Source organism: Urocitellus parryii (genome assembly GCF_045843805.1).
Source record: "Urocitellus parryii isolate mUroPar1 chromosome 13 unlocalized genomic scaffold, mUroPar1.hap1 SUPER_13_unloc_10, whole genome shotgun sequence".
Classification (NCBI taxonomy): Eukaryota; Metazoa; Chordata; class Mammalia; order Rodentia; family Sciuridae; genus Urocitellus; species Urocitellus parryii.
In genome coordinates, this window is record NW_027551762.1 from 1,929,758 (window position 1) to 1,940,828 (window position 11,071).

The 11,071-nt window shown below is 42.5% G+C and overlaps 2 pseudogenes; one reads left to right on the forward strand and one right to left on the reverse strand.

Moving 5' to 3' along the window:
• Positions 1-4,543: 4,543 nt before the first annotated feature.
• On the forward strand, positions 4,544-4,791 carry LOC113178328 (protein ITPRID2 pseudogene; annotated as a pseudogene).
• Positions 4,792-9,929: 5,138 nt separating this feature from the next.
• Positions 9,930-10,765, reverse strand: LOC144251319 (actin, cytoplasmic 3-like; annotated as a pseudogene).
• Positions 10,766-11,071: the final 306 nt, after the last annotated feature.

Sequence of the window (11,071 nt, forward strand, 5' to 3'; positions counted from 1 at the left end):
AAGGAAAAGATGAAAAATGGAAACAGTAACCTACAATTTAACACTAGTGGAAATCTAATTTTTATTAAAAGAATTATTGCACCAAAAAAGAAAGAAAGAAAGAAAGAAAGAAAGAAGAAAGAAAGGGAGGGGCTGGGGTTGTGGCTCAGTGGTAGAACACTTGCCTAGCATGCATGAGACCCTGGGTTCAATTCTTAGCACAAGATAAAAACAAATAAATAAAATAAAGGTATTGTGTCCAATTACAAATAAATAAATAAGAAAGGGAACTGATTGACTTTTGAGCCTCTGCAACACAGGCTATAAATAACTGCACCATCTGTTGAAATGCAACAATTGGAAACATTCATGATTTTAGTCAATACTGAGGCTTGAGTAGAATAGTTATATATCGGGATCCCACTAAATTAAAAAGGTAGCACCTATTAGAGAAAATTACTGAAGCACAAAATAGAGAACAAGCATCTTGCATTTTAATCATTAGAATTAATCATTGCCTTACCCAAATTACCCATAGTCAGCATACTTCTTTTCCTAAAGTATGTAATGGACACACTGACTCTATGAGTAATAAATCAGAATTAAACTATGGTTACGATTTTGGCATGTTTGAATCAACTTGAGAAAATGCACATTATTGTCCAGTTGTCCCAATCAAAAGAGTTGATATTGTGTAATGTAAATAAAATATAGTCTTCAAGGGTGGTCCCCAGTGTCCAATATGAATATGTTCTGTTACTAAACCTGGAAAGGCTATCGGAGCCTTAAAGCCATGGCTCTACCCATTAAGTCTCTTATACTCAAAATTAGGAAAATTACTCCCCCATCAATCAAACTAATAATTATTTTGCTGCTATAGGTTTGGTGAATACAATCTGTTCCATCTTATTTCAACAGCCCCTCAGCTACCTTTTTTCCCCTATGTTTATGGGGACACAACATATCTGCTCACCTCAGGGTCCCTCAGCTGCCTTGGGATCTGCCAGGCAAGACCTTAATGCACTGAGGTTTCTCAAAGAGCACTGCCATTACATCATCATGATGACTGCCTCATTACGGGGATTCATTTGACACACTCACTTAGGACATACAAATAAATATTCAAAAAGGAGCTCATGAAGAGAGTGGATTCTAGCTTCACACAGCATTGGGCCCCATCTGCTTGGCCAAATTCCTGAAAATTATTTGGTAAACCAAGGTTGCTCCATTCCTGACACTGTGAAAAAGCAGTAACATCCCTTAGGATTTTGTTTAGGTTCCCAGGCACCCATTGGTCATTTACAAGTTTTGCTTAAGCATATATGTGCTGTTATTTAAACTAAGCCTACTTTGAGTGAGGCTTTCTCCAACAAGCATCTCAGCTACCACAGAGTGGTCCTCCAGCTAGTGCTCCTAGAGTCCTTCAATGCAGAGGCTCTGGAAACCTCATCTCATGTATTCTGTATTATTTGGACCATCCTGATGGTGCTGAGTTGTCTGTGAGTGCTAATGTGAAAAGCCTCCCTTCTTATCCCTGTGCTATACACCATCAGAGCAGAAAGTACTGCCACTTTCTGGGTTCTGGTGGAACCAGCAAATCTCTTAGTGCCTGGTGTGTGTGATCCTCCTGACCCTGCTGCCCATTATGCATAGGGTCACAGAAGGAGCAATCTAAAATTATGGCACAGTCACCAAGCCTCTTGCTACAGGATGCAGCCCAACATGGGCCCTGGGAGTGTTCCCCCTATAAGAGGGAACATCCATTCTGTGCTCAGTCCCTTGCCATATGCCACAGTGCTAGAGGGTGTCACCCCTTACCCAGTCTTCTTGGGTACCTTAAGAGTTGATCTTTTGAGACAAACTGAATGAGCAGCAGTTGGAATTTGCATTTTTAATAAATTGTATCTCCTCTATTGCATGCAATGGAGCTCAGTGGAGAACTGCTGTTTTTTTTACCCCTTAATCAAAATGTCACTGATAACAGGTCAATCAAGTTGGCCAAACTGAAAGCATTTTAGTTCTAGAGACCCTAGCCAACAACCAGACATATCTATACACTTTATGAACTCGTTGTCTATTGAAAACAGTCTGGCTGTCTGTTCTAGCCAATAACCCATTCCCTTTTCAAGGATCCTCCCATGGGATAAAGAACTCTGAGAATCTCTTGTTTCACTGAGAATGATTAAATAAAGTGAGCTCTTTTTTATTTTATTTAGAGATAGGTTCTCACTAAGTTGCTTAGGGTCTCTCTAACTTGCTGAAACTGGCTTTGAACTTGTGATCCTCCTGCTTCAGCCTCCTGAGCCACTGGGATTACAGGTATGCACTGCTGTGTCCAGCAATATTGAGTTCTTAAATGAGGTATTCAATGAAACTTAACCTCTTTTATCATTTTCAAAATTCTTAGAGCATCATAACAGTTCACTCAAACAAGATCAAAATCACATTAAGTAGAACCTGGCACAGTTTGATCATGTGTCAAACATAAGGGAGTATTATAATAAAGAATGGGGTTCCATTATTTCAATGTATGAGTGCTGAAAACTTTTAAGCCTCAGTTTTCCTTCATCTCCTGTGCTACATAGCTAGGCAAGCTCATAAACAAACCCAGTGCTCCCTTCTTTGGTGCTAGTGGGACTTTGATCCACACCTGAGAACCTCTGTCAGAATTTCAGCCCTAAGCATTATGAACAGCCTAAGCCAACCACTTTGCCCTGTTCTCTCCAGTTATTGGCCACACTAGGAAAACCTTTCCTACTCTCCCAGAAAGCCACATTTTGCAGGTAAGTGAAAAAAAAATCCAACTTTATCAGCTAAACAAATACCAATCTTGGCTCTAAATAGAGAATGGAAGTTATTCAATTGTTCTGCTCTAAAACATAAAACAGCCATGCTCTAAGTTCAGCTAATCAATGTGTGTAATTAGTGTTTAATTTTTCTTTTATTTTCATTTCCCTGAATACGAATAAGATGCCAAGTATCTCCATTTATTTTTATAGATCATAGATATTTCCTCTTCTTTTTTTTAGAGAATTTTTTAATATTTATTTTTCAGTTTTCAGCGGACACAACATCTTTGTTTGTATGTGGTGTGAGGATCGAACCCGGGCTGCACGCCCGCTGGGCGAGCTCACCACGGCTTGAGCCACATCCCCAGCCCCGGATATTTCCTCTTCTAAGAAATGATTGTTCCTGTCATTGGATCATGTTTCCATTGGGGTATGATTTTCTTATACATTTCTACAGGCTCTCTACAAATACTGAATAGTTATTTAGCACTGCTACATGTGTTATATCTCCTCCCAGTGTCTGTTGGCTGATCACTTTTTTAAATATGTCTCAATGCTAGGAGTGCTTCATTTTAATATGGTTGAACTTATAATGTTATACTGCAGATAGCAGTTTAGGCAGTCACTTAAGCTGGCATTGACTTTGTATATGGTATGAATTAGAAGATTACACCTATTTTTCTTACTTATAGCTCATTTTCTAGTTTAACATATTGAATATTTCTCTTCTTCCCACAACTTTTGGCATGTAGCAACATTACATATGTGTTGAACTGTCTCTAAATTTTCCTTTGTTTCTTTGGTCACTGTCTTTTCTCTTTCAATATGTAATCTTTGTAGGTTTTGTATATTGAGGAAACAGTAGAAAACCAAAAATTTGTCATCTCGAAATATTTGAATATATATACACAAAAAAACTTACATAATTTAAAATGAATAAATTTACAGGTGTAAATGCAAACCGTTTCCAACTCAAGGCAAGTAATAACCAATGGTGGGCAGGTGGGAAAACGTTGGTTAAGAATGGAAACTGGGTCCTAAGGCTGGGACTTTCCCACCCTGTTAGATCAGCGAGAAGTGACAACTAATCCAGGAATTCTTGCCAGCCCAAGCAATCCTGGAGCAATCTGTCAGCGGACACATCAATACTCTGCAGAGATCACTGCTGTGGTCTCAGATTCGCTAAGCCACGGACTTCTCTCCTGTAGGCATGCTTTCACCTCAGGCACCAGGTGACCAAGCCACATGGACTAAGGACTTAAATCAAAGACATGCCCAGGGCATTAAACATATACCAAGGGAACAATTAACTTGAATACAAGGTCCAAATCAGCAACAAGTTCTCCGATCCAGTGCTGACATCAGATACAAGCTTCAAAGAAAAAATTCTTTACCAAGGCTTATTCCAGTTTCATGAGGCTAGCATGAGGGTGTATACTTTTGCCAGGGCAAATTTATACTTCAGAATCCCCTCTGAGGGAGGGGCGCGCGGAGGAGCGAAGGCTGGCTGCCAGGGTCCTGCCGGGCAGGGGCCGCAGCACTCTGCTCTGGTCCTGCAGAGTTAGCTACTGCCGCTCGGTGTGCCACTGGCCCACCGCCCCCTCTCTCCCCTTCCTTTCCTCCCTCGCTCCCACTCCCCTCCTCCTTCGGCGCCCATTCCCACTTCTCCGGCCACCAGCCCGGCCAGGCGCAGACCACAGGGGCGGGGGTCCTTGAAGCCACCGCTCTATCTCGCGTAGGCTCAGGCTAGCGCAGCGGAGCCCCCGGGTGTGGCCATGAATTTACCCCTGGCGGCCTCGGCGTCAGCAGAGGAGGAAATGGAGTGGAGCTTCCCAGGAGGAAAGCCTGGACCAAGTGCTCTGGAAGGTGTTGGAGACCGAGTATCTGTCCACAGAAGCGACGGCGCGGGATGAGGACTGAGGACGAGGACAACGGGGAGGACCTTCCTGGTGCGAAGCTGCCGGCACCCGCAGGGAGAGGAAAATTGCAGAACAAGAAGATCGTCATATGGCACAAGGACTGACTTATATCTTTGAAAGCCTCACTGGATGAGCAAAGCACCGGTAACCTGAAAGGTGTACTTGTGAGAAATGGAGGAAGTTTTGTTGTTAGTGTTGTTTTGTTTTGTTGGTACCTGGGCTTCAACTCAGGGGCACTCAACCACTAAGCCATATTCCCAGCCCTTTTTTTGTATTTTATTTAGAGACAGGGTATCACTGAGTTGCTTAGGTCCTTGCTAAATTGCTGAGGCTGGTTTTGAACCATCAGCCTCCTGAACCGCTGGGATCACAGGCAGGTGCTAGCACACCCAGCGAAGAAATGGAGGAAGTTTGAAGATGATTTATCACTGGGAACTGAAGCCAACCACCTCCATGAAAGTGATACTCAAATTGAAAACGGCAATAACATCTTGGCCAAAGGGAGAAGACTCCAGTTTCATCAGAAGAGGAGAAATGTAAAATGTGGGTGTGGGAAGAGCAGTGGGACAGTCTCAAGAGTTTCAGAATTATTGGAACTTTGTGAGGAAGAGCCTGAAGAAATGCTTTTATAATCTTGGATTCCCAAGAGATGAACCAGACATTGCTTCTAAAATTCCTTCCAGATTTTTAAATTCTTCATCATTTGCCACAGGGATAGATATTAAAACATTTTTTTAACATTTATTTTTTTAGTTATAGGTGGACAAAATACCTTTATTTTTTATGCGGTGTTGAGGATGGAACCCAGTGCCTCACGCATGCCAGGTGAGTGCTCTACCACTGAGCCACAACCTCAGCCCCAATCTTAAATTATTTTTGAGGCTCAAATGCAACCAATGGAAGTAGAGAATCCAAATCATGCTTTAACAAGCCACTTTTGTCAAATTGACATGCTTACTATTAAGGCAAATGTGTTTTCTATTTTATATTTTTTTCTTCTTTATACTCTCAAGTCTCTGGGACTCCCCTTCAGAGAACTGGAAGTATGTCCTCAGTGACCTCTACCAAGGAGACAGACTCGCCTCACCTTTAAGTGTAAATAACAATGCAAATAATTTAATGAAAATACTATCAAAACTAAATTTTTGATAAAACAGAGAAAGGAGACGGTAGCAGTCCTTCTCCAGCAATTGAAAAAGGGAAGATTCCAAATGTTTCAATGATTGAAGAAAGTGGCAATAAAAATGATTAAAAAAAATCTCAAAAAGTTGCAAAAAAGACTCATCTTCTATGTTAGCTACAGTTAAAGAAGCAGCCGAGGGTATTTCCTTAGGGGTTTTGGAGAATGCTGACACTGACAGATTTTCTGGTGAAACAAATAGAAATTTCAACCAAAAAACTGAGTGAACAGAATAAAGAGACTCAAAGTCATGAGAGTATATTGCCCGAGGAGTCTGTTGTAGAATCTGATTCAGGTGGTGATTTCAACATGTCCAAACACAGTGAGCTGTAAAATGTCCCTATGTCTGCACTTGAAAAAGAGCCTTGTGCTCCATTGATGATCCCATCCATAAGAAATATAATGACATAGCAGAAGGACTCCTTTGAAATGGAAGATGTTCAGAGTATAGAGGGAGAGGCTCCTTATATTCTGTCCACTTATGAGCTATGTCTCACTAAGTCCAAAAGAGATCATCTGCTATGTAGTTGCAAGTCAGCGTTCTGATAGCAGTGGTTTTGCCAAAGATTTCACTCATGAGTCCCTGCAAGCCATGGAGAATAGTGCCCATAGTTGTGACAGTGAGACAACAGTCACATCATTTGGTGAGGACCTTGTTACATCAATAACGCAAGATCAACCTTATTTCAATGAGTCAGAAGAGGAATCTCTTACCCCTCTTCAGGAAGGAAGAGCCAGGGCAGCAACAGTTGCTGAATGTGGGACTGTTGAAAATACCGGAAATATGCAGTCCACCTGTAGTCCAGAGGATCACATTGCTGAAAGTACCAAAACAGAAGAGGATTTGTCTTCAGCACAGACAGTAGAGCTCATGAGAGAAACAAGTGGTGAAAGTGATGTGAATTTGCCTGGTACACCACACACCATATTCTGAAATTGCTGGCTTCCATTGAAGCAAAATGCAGTGATATGAGCTCTGAAAATACAGTAGGGCCTCCTTCTTCTGTGGACAGATTTAATATAGCTTTGCAAAGAGCACAAATGAAAGTTTGTAACTCTGTCTAATCAAAGATTAGGGTGTAACCTGATAAAATCAAAAGATATTTTTTAAAACAAAGATACTTGCTTGCAAAAGCTGGCTATCCTCCAAGAAGGTCTCAGTCTTTACCAACAACTTTATTGAGCCCAGTAAGGGTTGTGTCCTCTGTCAATGTCCAGTTGTCTCCTGGGAAAGAGACCAGCTACAGCCCATCTTCCTTCAGCTAATAAATACACACCCAAAGAGGAACACAAGGAGGTAAAGAGGTGACTGAGTATGACTGAGTATGACAGTCAGTCTTTGGTTAAATCTACCATTTTCATCTCTTCATCATCTGTGAAGAAAGAAGAAGCCACCCAGAGTGAGGTGACCAGGTTGGAGGAATGCCATCATGGAAGGACTCCTGCCTGTTCACAATTCATCCCAGCATGGATATCTCAGTCCACCTCTCCCTTCACTCTGTCTACTCTCAGGGGCAGGAAAGGCCCCTGTGTGAGCACATGAGAACTCTGAGCACACACAGTTTTCCCAACATCTCAGGTACCATCTGCAGTGCCTTTGCCTCCCCTATCAGGTGTCCTTACTCACCCAGATACATTGCCTACCCTTACTGCGTGTGCTCTGTGAATCCTCCTTCTGCCATAGAAATGCAGTTTCAAAGAGTGTTGCATGATATTAGAAACTCACTGCAGAATCTTTCATGGTACCCTGTGATGAGAGGACCTGATTTTGCTGCTCTTCCATGTAGTACTTAGAAATCATCTGTTCTACATCTTTATGAGAATACTTTTCAGGAGCTTCAAGTAATGAGGTGAAGCCTGAATTTGTTTAGAACACAAATGATGGATTTAGAGTTGGCATTGCTGCATCAGCAAACCAAGGTTTATCACCACATGACTGAGGAGGAAAGATATGAAGTTGATCAGCTGCAGGGTTTGAGAAATTCAACCCGAATAGAACTTCAGGACTGCTTGTTGGACCTGAATGGACAGCTTCAGGCTGTGCAGGTGTCTTCTCCTTTCTGCTCCTCAGCACTTGTGGGGATGTGTGGCAGTAGAAGCCCTGATAACTTGTCATTTCCTTCTCCACTTTATGTAATGGAACCAGTCACTGAACTGATATGAGAACAGTTGTACTTGAAGTCTGAATTGGGCCTGGAACTTGGAGAAGTGGGATATGAACTCCCTCCTGGAGAAAGCTTAGAATCAGTTTTCTCCTACTCAACATCAGATGTCGGTGTGGGGAGGGGGGGAGGGGGGGGAGCTGCCCTGCACAGGAGCTGAGCACGCCCCCTTAGCCTTGAGTAATGGGGGTGTGGAACTGGCATTGCACACAGTGTGAAGCAGATGGGCTTCACCTTCTCTTGGCAAGAAAGTACAGCTCTGGGATTGGGCTACACCCCCGTGTTTGCTGTAACACAATCCTTTGCCTTATTTGGGTAGAATTTTCTATCAAATGTCTTTCCCCTAAATGAAAACAGGGGTTTAGGGTGCGCTTGCTCTCTTGCCTCCTTTCCTCCTCTTTCCCTCCAGTGTGGGAGCTTAGGTCTCAGAGCCATCCCTGACACCCGAAAAAGGTATTTCTGTGTTTGTGTGATCTTTCAGTTGCCAGCACAATTAATGCGGAGCGACCCTGACTCCACTGCTTGCGCAGGTTGTGGTGGATAATCTGAGTCATCTTCTGTGTGTTCTGGTCCCTCTCATGCTAACAGAAGAACTGGAGTGCCTTCCGACTCTGTGCAGATGCCCCCAGAGTTGAAGAGTTCTGTAGAAGTTGGAGTAGCCAAAGAAGAAGCCTCATGGATTATAGGACCTAACTCTGAAGTGGAAGAAGGGTCTGGAAAACTCCCCCTAATGCCTGAAGAAATGCATAGAAATGTGGAGCAGAACAAGTTGCAGCAAGTCATGTGGGAGACTAAAGAGTCAATTGTTGGGGAAATCAGAAGGGAAATTGTAAGTTGACTTTTAGCAGCAGTATCTTCAAGTACAGCATCTAATCCTAAGCAAGATAGTCATTAAGTGAAATTTTTAGGTTGGCATGGATCCTATAGTTATGACTATTTGTGTTATCAATGATATACACTGGTGGAGGTGTTATCTGTACTTCAGAAGATACTGTCTGCTGAGCTGGGCTACTATATACAATATGCTATGTGTTTCCCCTCTGTATATCTTTCCAAAAAATATACATAGAAACTAGGCACTTTGCTGATTATTTATTTTTTTAATCTCTTAAAACTGTAGCAATTTGGAAAGGCCTAATATTTATTTGTATGTTGATATTTTTCCCAATTGATTCTCTGTGTAGAATTAATTATAAAACTTGAAGACTTCCAGACATAACCAGTTTATAAATAACATACTTCTTCAGACTAGCTTCTTACAACACTGACCTCTATGAGGTATTTACTGTGCAATAACTGATTCATTTTTTGAGAGCTTGAAGCTACCAATGATTTTTCCTTCACTGCTGTTAATTAGTGTCACTTCCAAGAAAACACACTGTTCTGTTTAAAAATTGCTCTTAATTTTGAGGAGGCTACTGATAGCCTTAGGTTAGAATTATCTACAACTGCTCAATGTTCTTACACTGTAAATCTCATTGCTTTACCCCAAATGTAATTTTATTACAGCTTACATATTATTTTTCTTTTGGAACTGTGCCTTGTGTTAAATGCTATGTACTTTTGCATTGTCCAGATTTCTTATAAGGAGATGTTTCTTCTTCTGTGTTTTAAACTACATAATATTGTCAAAATAATGGGGCCTCTGACTTGAATAGATATAAATGAATACGCTGGTTTCTTGTTTTTTTCCAAATGGAAGTAATTTATATTTGTTTTCCTCATATATAAATTATTTGAATTCGGTATTAACCAGTCAAAACTCTTTGTTTTTATGAAAGAAAAAGGAAAATGGTTTCCTATTTGGCTTTACATGTGTTAAATAAATGTGAAAAGTAACAACAACAACAATAACCAAGAATCGTTTATGCAGTAGGTGCCCAGAACCTGCTCAGTCCATCTAGAAGCATTTGCGGTGGAAAATGGAAGGGCCTAACTCAGTGTACTCCTGCTTGTTCATCCACATCTGCTGGAAAGTAGAATATGAGGGCAGGATGGAGCTGCCAATCCACACAGAGTACTTGTGCTCAGGGGGAGCAATAATCTTGATCTTCATGGTGCTGGGTGCCAGGCTGTGATCTTCTGCATCCTGTCAGTGATGCCTGGATAAATGGTGGAGCCACCAGACAGCACAGTGTTGGCATAGAGGTCATTGAAGATGTTGATATCACACTTCATGATGGAGTTGAAGGTGGTCTTGTGGATGCCAGAGGATTCCGTACCCAGGAAAGAGGGCTGGAAGACTGCCTCTGGACACCAGGACCACTCATTACCAATGGTGATCACCTTCCTGTGGGGCAGCTCATAGCTCTTCTCAGGGAGGAAGAGGATGAAGCGGTGGCCAACTCCTGCTTGAAGTCCAGGACAACATAGCACAGCTTTTCCTTGATGTAACACATGATCTCCTGCTCTGCTGTGGTGGTGAAGCTATAGCTATGTTCTGTCAGAATCTTCATGAGGTAGCCTGGCAGGTCCTGGCCCGCCAGGTCCAGAAGCAGGATGGTATGGGGAAGGGCATAGCCCTCACAGATGAGCATTATGAGGGTGACCCAGTTACCAGAGTTCATAACAATGTCAGTGGTGCACCCAGAGGCATACAGGGACAGCACGAACTGGATGGCCACATATATGCCAGTGTGTTGAAGGTCTCTAACATGATCTGAGTCATCTTCTCTCTGTTGGCCTTGAGGTTCAGGGGGCCTCAGTCAACAGCACCCCGTGCTCCTCATGGGCCATATGCAGCTCATAGTAGAAGGTGTGGTGCCAGATCTTTTCCATGTCATCCCAGTTGGTGACAATGCTGTGCTCCATGGAGTACTTCAGGGTCAGGATGCTGAGCTTGCTCTGGGCCTGTCCACCATCATACCCTAGTGGTGGAGACACCCGATAATAGAGGGGAACACAGCCCTGGGGGCGTCATTGCCAGCAAAGCCAGCATTGTACATGCCGGAGCCATTGTCAGTGATGAGCTTAGTGATTTCTTCTTCCTTTGTGATTGCAGAGCTGCAGGAGGACATGGAGCTTGGGCCAGTGCATGATCAA